This window comes from Acomys minous (assembly GCF_964271855.1).
Source record: "Acomys minous genome assembly, chromosome: 9".
In the NCBI taxonomy this organism is placed as follows: Eukaryota; Metazoa; Chordata; class Mammalia; order Rodentia; family Muridae; genus Acomys; species Acomys minous.
Genome location: NC_140490.1, coordinates 112,918,316 through 112,930,532, shown reverse-complemented (window position 1 = coordinate 112,930,532; position 12,217 = coordinate 112,918,316). Strand labels below are relative to the sequence as shown.

Below are 12,217 nucleotides of genomic sequence, written 5' to 3'. Positions count from 1 at the left end.
AATCCTGTGGAAGAGGAGAAGGAAAGACTGTAAGAGTCAGAAAGAATGGAGGTAACCAAGGAAACAAAGCTCAAAACATAGCAGGACTGATGCACATATGAACTCACAATGACTGTTGCAGTATGCATAGGGCCTGCGCAGGTCTGGGCCAGATGGACTCCTGGTGCTGGAAAGGGATGTGAACACACGCCCGTATCCTTAATCGAGAAGCTATCTCCAGCTGGTAACCACTGGCAAACAGAAAATTAGTTTTCTGCAATGGAGTCTCACTGAGTATAGGAACCACTCTTAAGGCAGGACCCATGTCAAGTAGTAGATGACCAACAAAAATGAGCTCAAGAGTATTTTGGGATGGAGTTATTGTTGCGTTTGGGGGGATGGTCTTAAAATACTTTATCTAGGCTTTTTTTTTCTTACCCTACAGGTCTCTTGCTTATATGTTATGGTTTTCAATTTTGTGTTTTATGGGATTTCTGTGCATACCAATGTGTGTGTATCTGTGCTTCTTCATTGGCTCTTTGTTTTTCTATTCATTTGCTTTGTCCTATTTTATGTTTTTATTTTATCTTATTTTATTTTTGTTGTGACTATAATATTTTAAATGTTTGTTTTCTAATGAGAGATCAAGAAAAAAATGTGGACTTGGGTGAGGAGGATATGGGAGGACTTGGAAAAGAGGCAACTTAAACAGAATAAATTGTATGAAAATCTATTTTAATAAAAAATAAAAATAATTAAATAAAATATGTAGATAGATTTAATATAAGATTAGACCCTGTAAAAATAAAACAAGAACATCCAAATATAAATAGATTTTATAGAAAAATGATCAGAAGCTCTGTGGCATGCAGATCTGGACGGCCTGAACTCCCTGTATTAAAGCTAGGAAGAGAAATACTTATAAAATAATAATGGCCAAAAAGTTTACATTTGCTGAACAGTGATTTAATTCTATTGACTTCAGAAACAAGTTTTTTTTAATACTGGGAGGATACATCAAATTAGAATTTTATATGTAGCAATAATATTCTTAAGAAAACGAAAGTGAAATGAAATTTTCAGAAAAGCAAAAAGCTGGGTGAGTCAATCCCTGGTTGAGCTGCATGATCAAACACATAAAAGGAAGTCATCTGTCTGAAGTAACTCTACAGAGAAAATGGTCTCTATGTAAAGGAATTAAGTGTTAAAATGAAACTTCCTGGAACCTATGAGGGTGACCCCAGGAAATACTCCTGGCAATAGAAAATATGCACCCTGAACAGGCCATCTTCTGAAACCAGTCAAGGCTTCCAGTGGTTGCTGTTCTGCCTGCAAAATTTGCTGGGTCATCAGTGGGTCAGAACCTGTGGAAGTGGCCAACCACTGGATGGTCCAACTTGAGTGCCAAGCCTTGAGAGGGAGCCCATTTTGACACTACCTAGATGGCCAGGAATTGGAACACAACCGACAAAAAAAGAAGTCAATGAAATTATTCCTAATAATATTCTGTTATACTCATTAGATCAGTGCCTAGGCCAATCATCATCAGAGAGGCATCTTCCAACAACTGATGGGAGCATATGCAGAGACCCACATCAAAACGTTAGGCACGGCTTGGGGAACCTCAAGGAAGAGGGGAGGAAGGATTTCAGGAGCCAGAGGGGTCAAGGACACACGGAGAACACCACCTATGGAATCAACTAAGTAGACCTCATAGGGCCTCACAGAGAATGAAGAGACAATCAAGGAGCTTGTGTGGGCCTCCACTAGGTCCTCTGTATACATGCTATGATTGTTTTGCTGCGGGGGGGGGGGGGGAGGTTTGTGGGACTCCTAACAACAGGAGTGGTGATGTCTCTGACTCTTCTGTCTGCTCTTGGAACCCTTTCCTCCCACTGGGTTGCCTTGTCCAGTCTTGACCGTGTATAGTCTTATTGCATCTTGTTATGCGATGTTTGTGTGACATCACTGGGAGGCCTGCTTTTTTCTGAATGGAAACAGAGAAGTAGTGGATCCACAAGAGAGGAGAGGTGTGTGTGTTGGAGGAGGGATTGCCAGAAGGAGAAAAGAGAAGAGAAACTGCATTTGAGATGCATTGTATGAGAGAGGAATACAATTTTTAAAAAATTATGTGTTAATTTTTAAAGACATTTCTTGCTTAAAATTTAGTTAAAGGTCAAAACATTTACCGTTCTTGTGTTTGCTACAAAATTCTATCTTCAGTGGAAACTGAAGATAGATTTTTTTTTTTGCAGACTCATTAGATTTTCATTTTCTAAAGGAAAAAAAATTGACTTCCTGGATGCCATTAGACATATTTTTTGAATACCCAGAAAAGGAATTAAGACATACAGATTTACAAAAAGCCTCAAGATACGTGATTTAAGCCTGTGTGCTTGCCAATGTACTTGCCTTGCATTCTATGGCTCATAATATACAAATATGGCACCTTGTATGCTCTGCTACCCACAGCACAGTCTTTATCAGTGATTACTTATTGCATGATAAAAGGAGAGGTCTCACTGCGTTGCACAAACCTACCAGAATAATAAATAATTCTATGACATAAAAGGCACACACATTCATACATGTGTGAGTATGTACATGAGGAAAATAAGAGAGATGGGGGGCCTTACTCTGCATCCCCAACTGACCTGGAACTCATGGTAATCTTCCTGTTTCTCAAGTGCTGAGATTATGTGCACCAGCAATCTAACCCAAGTCAAGTTGTATGCACAGTTCTTCAAATGTAATAGACAATTAACTTCGTCAAAATAATAAATAAAACTAGTATAATTTATATTAGTAAATGGCTGTTATTTAAAAAGAGAAAAAAGAAAGAAGTCAGGGATGAAGTGAATAAGTATTTGAAGTATAATTTTAAAGTATTTTAGAGGCCATTTTATATAGAAAAAAATATGTTGTCAATTCCAAAATCAATTTTGTAAATCTCTAAGCAAGAAAATATATTAATTTCAAATAGGGCAACTTTCATTAATATATGTTATATATGTATGAGATTAAATTATAGCCTAGGAATTAAAAATGATGAGACCATTCTTATTTGTATATTAATGATTAATGAAATGTCCCAATTGCTTGCAAAGGTGTCCATGTGTGAAACCTCAACAGATTTTAGACAGTATCAGTCAATTGCAGTGATTTTTATGATAAATAAGAGCATAGTTTTATTCCAGTGGACAAAATATATGGATTCTGATCATACACATTCATTCTCTCTCTCCTCCTCCCTCTCTTTCTCTTCTCCCTCTAAATCCAATTACAAACAATCCTTAAATCTTGTGACAAAAACAGCATAAAGATTTTGAATGTTTAAAGCATGCATCATTCTGAGTCTCCATTGAAATATGATGTGGCAAACATCATCTATCACAAAGGGTAGACTGATAATACACTCCTAACTTCATTTGGGTCACTTTACTTCACAGATGGGCAACATGCCCACATCTTGAAATTAATTGATATTATATGTTTTTAAACATACATAATCAGTATCTAAAAGATACATGTAGCTTATAAAATACATACTTAAGTGAATATCTACAAAATATAATATTCTTACCTATCTATAATGGTAGGATATTTGGATGTTTTAAAATAAGTATATTTACTAAAGCTTTCTCCTCAACATACTTCCCAAAATGCCTCATGATAACAATAATTAAAATTTAAAATAATGATAATCTTCAATAATAGGCTGCAATTATTGTGGTAATAATCTGTGGAAGATAACGTCAAGCAGCTAATAGCAAATGCAAAATTGTAGGAACTGAATAATGGGAGTAATCAAATGAACTATTTCCCTACTAAACGTGCATATTTGATAGAACCTGGTTAATTAATAGTATCAGCTGCAAATCAACTAGGAAATAAACAAACCAGATTACTTTTCAAAATAATTGAGAACACTGGGTCTAGGGACATGGTTCTATTGGCTGTGTATCAGCCAAACATGGGGACCTGAACTGGTATCCCCAATATCCATGTGAAAGAGCAGGCACAGCAGTGTTCATCTATAATTCTAGTTCTAAGGATGCGGAGACAGAGAACATTGCTGCTTGTTGAACAAACAGACTAGTTGAATTAGTGAGCCTTCAGTTCCGTGAGAGATCTAGTCTCAAAAAATAAGGTGGTAACAATTGAGGAAATCACCTAACGCCTACACACACACACACACACACACACACACACACACACACACTCACAAACATATACATACTCACAAACACATACGTACACACATGCACATACACATGTGCGTAATATAGCACACATATGTGTACATACCAACATGAACACACACATGCATACAATTGAGAAAATTATGCTTATACACACCATGGCACTGATATTAGTTATGGAAATATGCAAATAAAATTATAAAATTAAAGGTTCAATTATTATTAGCCATGGTGCTAACTGATGTAATCTGGACCCTTTAGCAAATATTACACATCGTGTCAATGCATGAGCTCCCAGACTTCATCTTGTCTACCTCTGCATCCCCAGACATAGCATGTGGTACAACTACAGGTGTTAAGTATTTGCTGAAGATGTGATTTGGTCTTTGAAACATTTCTAGGAATATCTTTCTCAGTGTGTGGATCTGTAGATGCTCTTTCAATACGAGGCCAGTTTCAAGGGTAAAGGGACTCAAAGTTTACTAAATTGCCAGCTAGGTGCACAGGGGATTACTCTTCTTAGACTTCATTGCGCTGAACATGTTGCCTAAGGGAGCTGGAAACTTAAGACCCAGGTTAGTGTGTCCTGTTGCTGTTCCACTGTGGTAAAGCACAGTTAAATTTTACAGGCTCCAGAGAAAACAAATGAAAGTAGTAATTCAGACTTGAGTCTGAATAGCTCTGTAATGACTACAGTTTGCTCTGCTTTGTGGCAAAGCCAGGGGAGCGCTCATATCCCAAAATTAAAATGCCACAGCCAACAGAGCAATGCAAATAGCAAAGACCTTCATCACATGACAGGCATTTCCAGGGCAGAGGTCAGCAAGGGGCAGAAACTTTCTCCAGTCCATCCTTAGAGTCTCAGGGCTCATCCACTCTGATGTCCATCACACTATTAGAACCAACTGTGACTTGTATATTAAAATGAGTCTTATCAGGCCCTAGACTCAGCCCTCCTACAATTACACTTTTACGAGAAATGTCTTTTCAGTGCTGTCATAACTTTAGCTGTAATTCATACGTACATGAGCAGTGTTAATATTATAGATTTAAAGACAGCATCAAAATTTAAAAAAATTTTTTTGATCCTTGTTGAAATTGTTCTTATAAAATAGAGTTTGTTTTTTTTAGCTTATTCCTTAACCTGACTATCACACAAATAATTGAGACTCTTATAATACAAGGCTTCGAAATACAATTTGTCTGTTCTTAACTCACTATGCTATTTTGTCTTACTCCCAGCAAACATCCCAGCTGTACTTGCACTTTTGTAGTTTTCCTTGGCTCCAGCTCCTTCCTCCTCTTCCTTCGACCTCTCCTGGTGGCCCACTCCTCTGGCTTCTCCCCCTGACTCCTCCTCCTTTGGCTGGCAGGAAGTCCAGCCCTATATTCTCTCCTACTCATTGATTGGTTGTAATCTGTTTTATTGACATATCAGGGGGACAATTGGGGAGCAGAGTTTACACAACATTTATACAGGAAACCAGAATTTAAGCCACACAATACTCTTATGCCTACAGATCCTATACAAAAAGGAAATGACAGATTCCAGTGACCGTAGGAAGGAACAGAATAAGTTACCAGGTAAGCTAAGACACATTCACAGCTGTGGGACAAAGTACAACACAAATCCAGTTTCTCATTTCTCGTCTTGTCTCTTGCTCTAGCTCATAAGTGGTAAAAAGCCCGCTGGAAAGGCCAACATAAAAGTAGTGACTTTTATGAGCTCAGTTCAAGAACTTTGCCCAGCATTTGGAGAAGTTAGTCACTTGTGGAGAATTACAAGTGCTATGTGGGCATCTAATTGGGACTGAATGAATAAATAAATGTTAAGATGTCAAGTAAAGTTCTTTAGATCTTGTGCCACTTTATTCTTGCCTTGAGTACTTTCACCTGAAATATTTTTGTTCGTATATTAGGATTTCCTCTTTATATCAATATTTTATGGCATGTGAAGTGAAATCAGCTTGAATTGACACCCTGATTTTCCTTTTATCGCTGAAAATGATGTGCTTGAACTATATGTTGGATCCTCTTTGGCTCACTATGAAAAAAAAAAAAGAATAATATAAGGAAAACAGCCTTCTGAGAACTAATGGATAAATAAAATCACCAAAGGAAACACTTCCAGAAAGGAGAATTGTGGGTTCCTGTCATCCTGGCAGAACAATAAACAGCCACGTATCACTCTGAGGTCACAGGAAGCAGCCTATGTCATCACATGATGGATTTAATAAACCCCACCTCACCCATGGGCAGAACAGAAACATATGCCAGTGTCTGGGTCAGTGCTGAATTAATCATGTGTGTTCCACTGGGTATTGTAAATTTTTTAAGGTTAGATTCAGAAGTCAATGCTCCTTACTTTTTCACAGCACTAGAATTAAAATCCCCACATTCACCTCAGGCACAAATACAAGAAAAAATGTGTATTGAGGTTTTTTTTTCTGTAGAACTTCTAAATACTATTTTAATTTTCAGCTACTTAAAATGAAGGAGTAACAGGTCAAAATATAGAAAACATCTAGACTTTGTCTGTTATTTAAAAATAAATAATAGTTAATCATAACAGATTGAAATTTGACCTATCTATAGAATTTATAAGTAAGACTGATTAAAATTTATTCCCCCTAAATAATCAGAATGATCTTGCTTCTCATTCTTAGAGCATTAAGAATTGGCCATAAAAGTTGAAAACAAAACATCCCAGAGGTACAGAAATTCTTTGTTGCTCTATTTTTCTTATTATACTGTGCAAAACATATACATCTTTGTCGTGTGTGTGTGTGTGTGTGTGTGTGTGTGTGTGTGAGAGAGAGAGAGAGAGAGAGAGAGAGAGAGAGAGAGAGAGAGAGAGAGAATTTCAATTGTCTCACACTCTATTGAATACTTCTTTAAAGTATGCAAATATATTTTAAAGTATTTTTATGTTTTGGCTCTTGACCAGAAAAGTCAAATGAATAATAATTATATCAGTCTTAATAAATGTACATGATTGTCTTGGTGAAGAAAATAAAACCTTGACTTTTATGTCATATTTGGTACCACTCACCTATAATTACAACATGGGAAGAGGGAGCTTATCAGGAAGATACTGAGTTCAGAGCCATGTAGACAACATAGGGAGTTCAAATCCAACCTAGGCTATTAGTGAGACTGTGTTTGAAAAAGAAAAGCAAAAGTATCTTGGCTTTTTAAAATGGTTTGAAGATTGGGTCAAGCCTATTTATTTTTATGAAATTGCTAATGGAAGGTGAGGGAGGGATTTTCAGGAGAAGAAAGATAGAACAAATCTGCAGAGTTAAAGAGAGAAAATGGAAAAAGAAGGGTTAAGAAAGGCAGAGGAGAGAGTGGAGTAGAGGAAGAGTATGAGAAGGATTAAATAACACTTAAGACATTTTGAAAAAGAAATGGAAAACTATTAGTAGAGGATCTTCATTCACAGAGAGAAAGGGAAAGGGAGAGAGAGAGACAGAGAGACAGAGATGGAGAAGTGGAGTTATCTTATAACGCTACCCCAGGGCATCAATGCCCCTAGGACACAACAGAGGCTAAATATTTTTTTTTTAATGCAGTACCAGAAATGAGTTGCTGATTTTGGAGTTACTGATCATTGAGTTTCCATAGATGTCCCCTCTCAAAATTAAAACGTATTGCCATTGCTGTTGGTTATCTTGCAGACAATGTTGCTGAAGGACCTACATACATTAATCGAAGAACACAGAGGGTTCAAGCTGGTAGGAAGCTGGAAGCTTCATCTGTACTGGGTCTATTTCATGGTGCTGGAAGTTGCTGCACAAACTGCTGGAGGAAGAAAACAATCATCTTATACCCAGATATGAACTCCATTATCCAAAATTAATGACTGGCTTGGCAAGAAATGAACGCTGGTGCAATAATGGTGCCAACGCTATGAGACTAACCAATCACTTTCAGAGATACATCTTTAGTGGTAACAATTAATACTTTTCTGCCCCAACCCCAAGCTAACTCAATGAACAAATTTCTCTAAGAATTATACAGTGTTTTGACAATTTTCTGCCATAGTGTGACTTTCCTCTTCCAGACATCAAGTTACTTGAGAATATAGATTAATAGTTAAATGATTAAAAAAATGATTAGATAGATAGATAGATAAGTGATAGCTGATAAAGATAAATACATGATAGATTTTTATTTATATGATACTGCCTAGTAGGTATCCAAAAGCTAAATTTTAATAAATATTAGTATCAAGTAAAATAAAGTTCTTTAGATCTTGTGCCATTTTATACTTGCTTAGTATATAGCCTTGAGCACTTTCACCTTAACAGAAATGTCCCACATGAAAATGACATATCAGAGACTAAGTTTCCTGAAGGGCAGGAAAGCAGAGAAGAAAAGTGTCATGGCTTACAAAGATCATAACACTATCATGATCTGGCTGGGTCACAACTCTCATCCAAGGCTCCTAACAACAAATGTAATAATACACTACAAAGCATTGACATTGCTAGGGGTTATCCTCCCGAATGTGATGGTAAGACTATATCGCTGAAGAACCTTGGCCCCCAATCCTTCATTTTCTATTCCAACCGTACTTTTTCCCGTACCAAGAGTTTCAACACAAAACCACTACTAGTTGAAGACAAAATGATTCAGTAAAAATCCCTAGGCAGCTAGTTTTATTGCACAGTCCCTTAAATCTACGATTATAATGTAAGTCCGTTCTGCCTTTTTTTTTCAGTTCCTCAGAAATAGCCCTTCCTACTCCCCATCATTGAGATTTATAGGTATCATTTCATTTACCAACTGCCCTTTTCATCTTTTATTAGTGCAGATGTTCAGTCTGGCATCATCCCCAGATGAAATCAATGTGCATAGTATTACAGCTTCTTGATTGCATTCAAAACATTGTTTCTGTCTACAAGTAGGAAGACAGTTGATGGTTCTGATGCACAATTCGGGTGAAGCTGGTTGTGTCATCTGCACTTCATGGTTGCTCCACACTGACTTTTAAAAAATAGGCTTCCTGAAGTTTTAACCTAAAAGGTGATCATTAAGAAAAAGACACTAAAACCATAGTTGCTACCAAATGTTGACCAAGAGAAGTTTGAAAGCCACTGGCAGATGACAAAAAAGTCCACCATGATTCCTGTTGACTTCCTATTCCACTTCTCTCAATAGGAAACAGAAATTTTCTTAGCAACACTTAAAAAATTATCTCCATTACTCTTTTTTTCCTTACATTTTTTTATTAATTTATTCATATTACATCTCGATTGTCAGCCCTTCACCTGTTTCCTCCCATTCTTCCCTCCCTCCCACTTCCCCCCTTCTCCCCTCCCCTATGTCTGTGATTGAGGGAAACATCCTCCTCCTATATATGCTCTTAGAATATCAAGTCTCTTCTTGGTAACTTGCTATCCTTCCTCTGAGTGCCGCCAGGCCTCCCCATCCAGGGGGCATGGTCAGAAAAGGGGCACCAGAGTTCGTGTGAAAGTCAGATCTCACTCTCCACTCAACGGTGGAGAATATCCTGTGTCGACTAGGTCTTGGTAGGGGTTCAAAGTTTACTGCCTACATTCTCCTTGGCTGGTGCCTTAGTTTGAGGAGGACCCCAGGACCCAGATCTGCCTGTCATAAAGTTCTTCTTGTAGGTTTCCAGGACACTGTGGGTCCTACTATTTCCCCATTTTTCCATGCTACTCTTGCCTAAAGTCTCACTAGGGTGTCCTCTCCTCTGACCCACTTTCTTGGTAAGTAAAGTTTTTCATGGGACGTATCCCTTGGACTAGTGTTTTGATATAAGTGAGTATATACCGTTTGTCTCTTTTTGCTTCTGGGTGAACTCACTCATGATAATTTCTAAATCAATCCATTTGTCCACAAATTTTGGGAATTCCTTGTTTTTACTAGCTGAGTAGTATTCCATAGTGTAAATGTACCACAGTTTCTTAGTTCAAATATTAAAAGCGGCAAGAAAAAGGCCTCCATTACTCTTTAAATTTTGTTTTTAAAATATTGAAGATGAGTATTTTCAAAATAGCTATCACATTATTTTTACATAATAAAGTAATGCACTTAAACTTGGTATAATGAATATTATTTGTCTAAACCTTTTTAAAAAGTCCCAGCAGTGTTTTATATGCATTAATTTAGGGCTGGAGAGATACATTGGTAATAAGAGGACTTGCTACGCAAGTTTAAGGACCTGAATTTCTAGTGATAGCACCTACCTAAAAGACCAGGAATGGATGGCTGTGCCTGTGAGCCCAGCATTGCAAGAGGCAAGAGTGACAGATCTCAAGAGTGGGCTGAACAGGCAGCCTTGCTAAAACAGTGATCTTGTTTTCCTTTAGTGAGAAACCTGCCTCAAGGCAATGAGGCAGAGGGCAATCAAGGAAGACACCTGGCATCTTCCTTTGGCCTCCACAGGTAAACTCTCATATGCACGCACCAAACATGCATTTCATACACACATACACACATGCTAGCACACACACACACACACACACCACGGCTAGATCACACACATACACAGAGTTTTAATTTATAATAAAATATATATCATTTTCTTTTTAAATTAATAATTAATTCACTTGCATCCCACTGTAGCCCCCTCCCTCATCTCCTCCTGGTCCCACCCTCCCTCCCTCTTCCCCCATCTCCATCTCCTATTCTTAGAAAAGAAGAGGCCCCCCCACACCAACCCAACCCGGCCCATCAAGTGGCTCATCCTTGCCCACTGTAGCCTGGCAAGATAGCCCTGCCAGGGGGAAGTAATTAAACAGTAGGCAACAAAATCCATGTCTGAGACATCCCCAGCTCACCTTACTAGGAACCCACATGAAGCCTGAGCTGCCCATGGCTACATCTGTGTAGGGATCCTAGGTTCAGTCTATGCATGGTCCTTGGTTTGTGAATCAGTCTCCAGAAGTCCCTCTGGGCCCTGGTTAGTTGGCTCTGTTGGTCCTCTGGTGGAGTTCTTGTCATCACCAGGTCCTTCTATCCTTTTCCCAACTTTTCCACAAGACTCCCTAGGCTTTGCCCAATGTTTGGCTGTGAGTCTCAGCATCTATTTCTAACCACTGCTGGGTGGAGCTTCTCAGAGGAAATCTATGCTAGGCTTCTGTCTGTGAGCATAGCACATAGCACATGCCGGCTAGAATGTGGAGAAAGCGGAACACTCCTCCACTGATGGTGGGAGTGTAAACTTCTACAACAACTTTGAAAATCAATCTGGAGCTTTCTCAGAAAATTGGGAATAGCTCTACCTCAAGACCCAGCTACACCACTCCTGGGCATATACCAAAAAGATGATCCACCATACAACAAGGACATTTGCTCAACTACGTTCATAGCAGCTTTATTCATAATAGCCAGAATATGGAAAAAAACTAGATGTCTGTCAACTGAAAATGGATAAACTGTTGTACATTTACACAATGGAATACTACTCAGCTATTTAAAATTATATACATTTTGACTACACTTTATCTCATATCGTTTCTATATGAATATCTTTTATTTTGACTTTACCATTTATTTGGAATCTATCAATTAAGTCTGTTTCATATGTCTTTGCCATGAAGTGTCTGGGTCCTAAACTTCTACAGCAAAATCACATTTAAAAAAAAAACTTTAAATGTAGTTGATTAGAAAATTCTGGGAGTGATTGACTTTTTAAAATGCATAAAAAATGCATATCAGGCATGTCAACTTACACTTGCCATCCCAAGACTTGAGAAGCAGATGCAGGAGGATGGCTGTGAGTGAGCTTCAGGCTATTGAGGCTACTCTTAAAAGGGGGTCTGAGCCCAGTGGGAAACTTTTCCTCAGTGTAAAAGTAGAGCGTGATCAAGGAAGGAAACCAGTGTCAACATTAGGCCTCCACATGGGCACACAAATGCACATGTGCAACCACACACAAGAACACATATACACACATGCATATGTTGGGGGGGGAAAGACGGAGAAAGAGGACAGGTAAGCACGCACTCACAGAAAATTCCCTTTACATTCTAATCTTGTGTTCACTTTGTTCCTTCTGACCA

At 38.1% G+C, this 12,217-nt stretch overlaps 1 long non-coding RNA gene across 1 annotated transcript; it reads left to right on the top strand.

Moving 5' to 3' along the window:
* The first annotated feature begins 142 nt into the window (after nt 1-142).
* On the top strand, nt 143-8,323 carry LOC311604536. Its single transcript, XR_014781550.1, has 3 exons — nt 143-223; nt 5,702-5,765; nt 7,862-8,323. It is a non-coding gene; the product is annotated as an uncharacterized lncRNA (long non-coding RNA).
* The last annotated feature ends 3,894 nt before the right edge of the window (nt 8,324-12,217 follow it).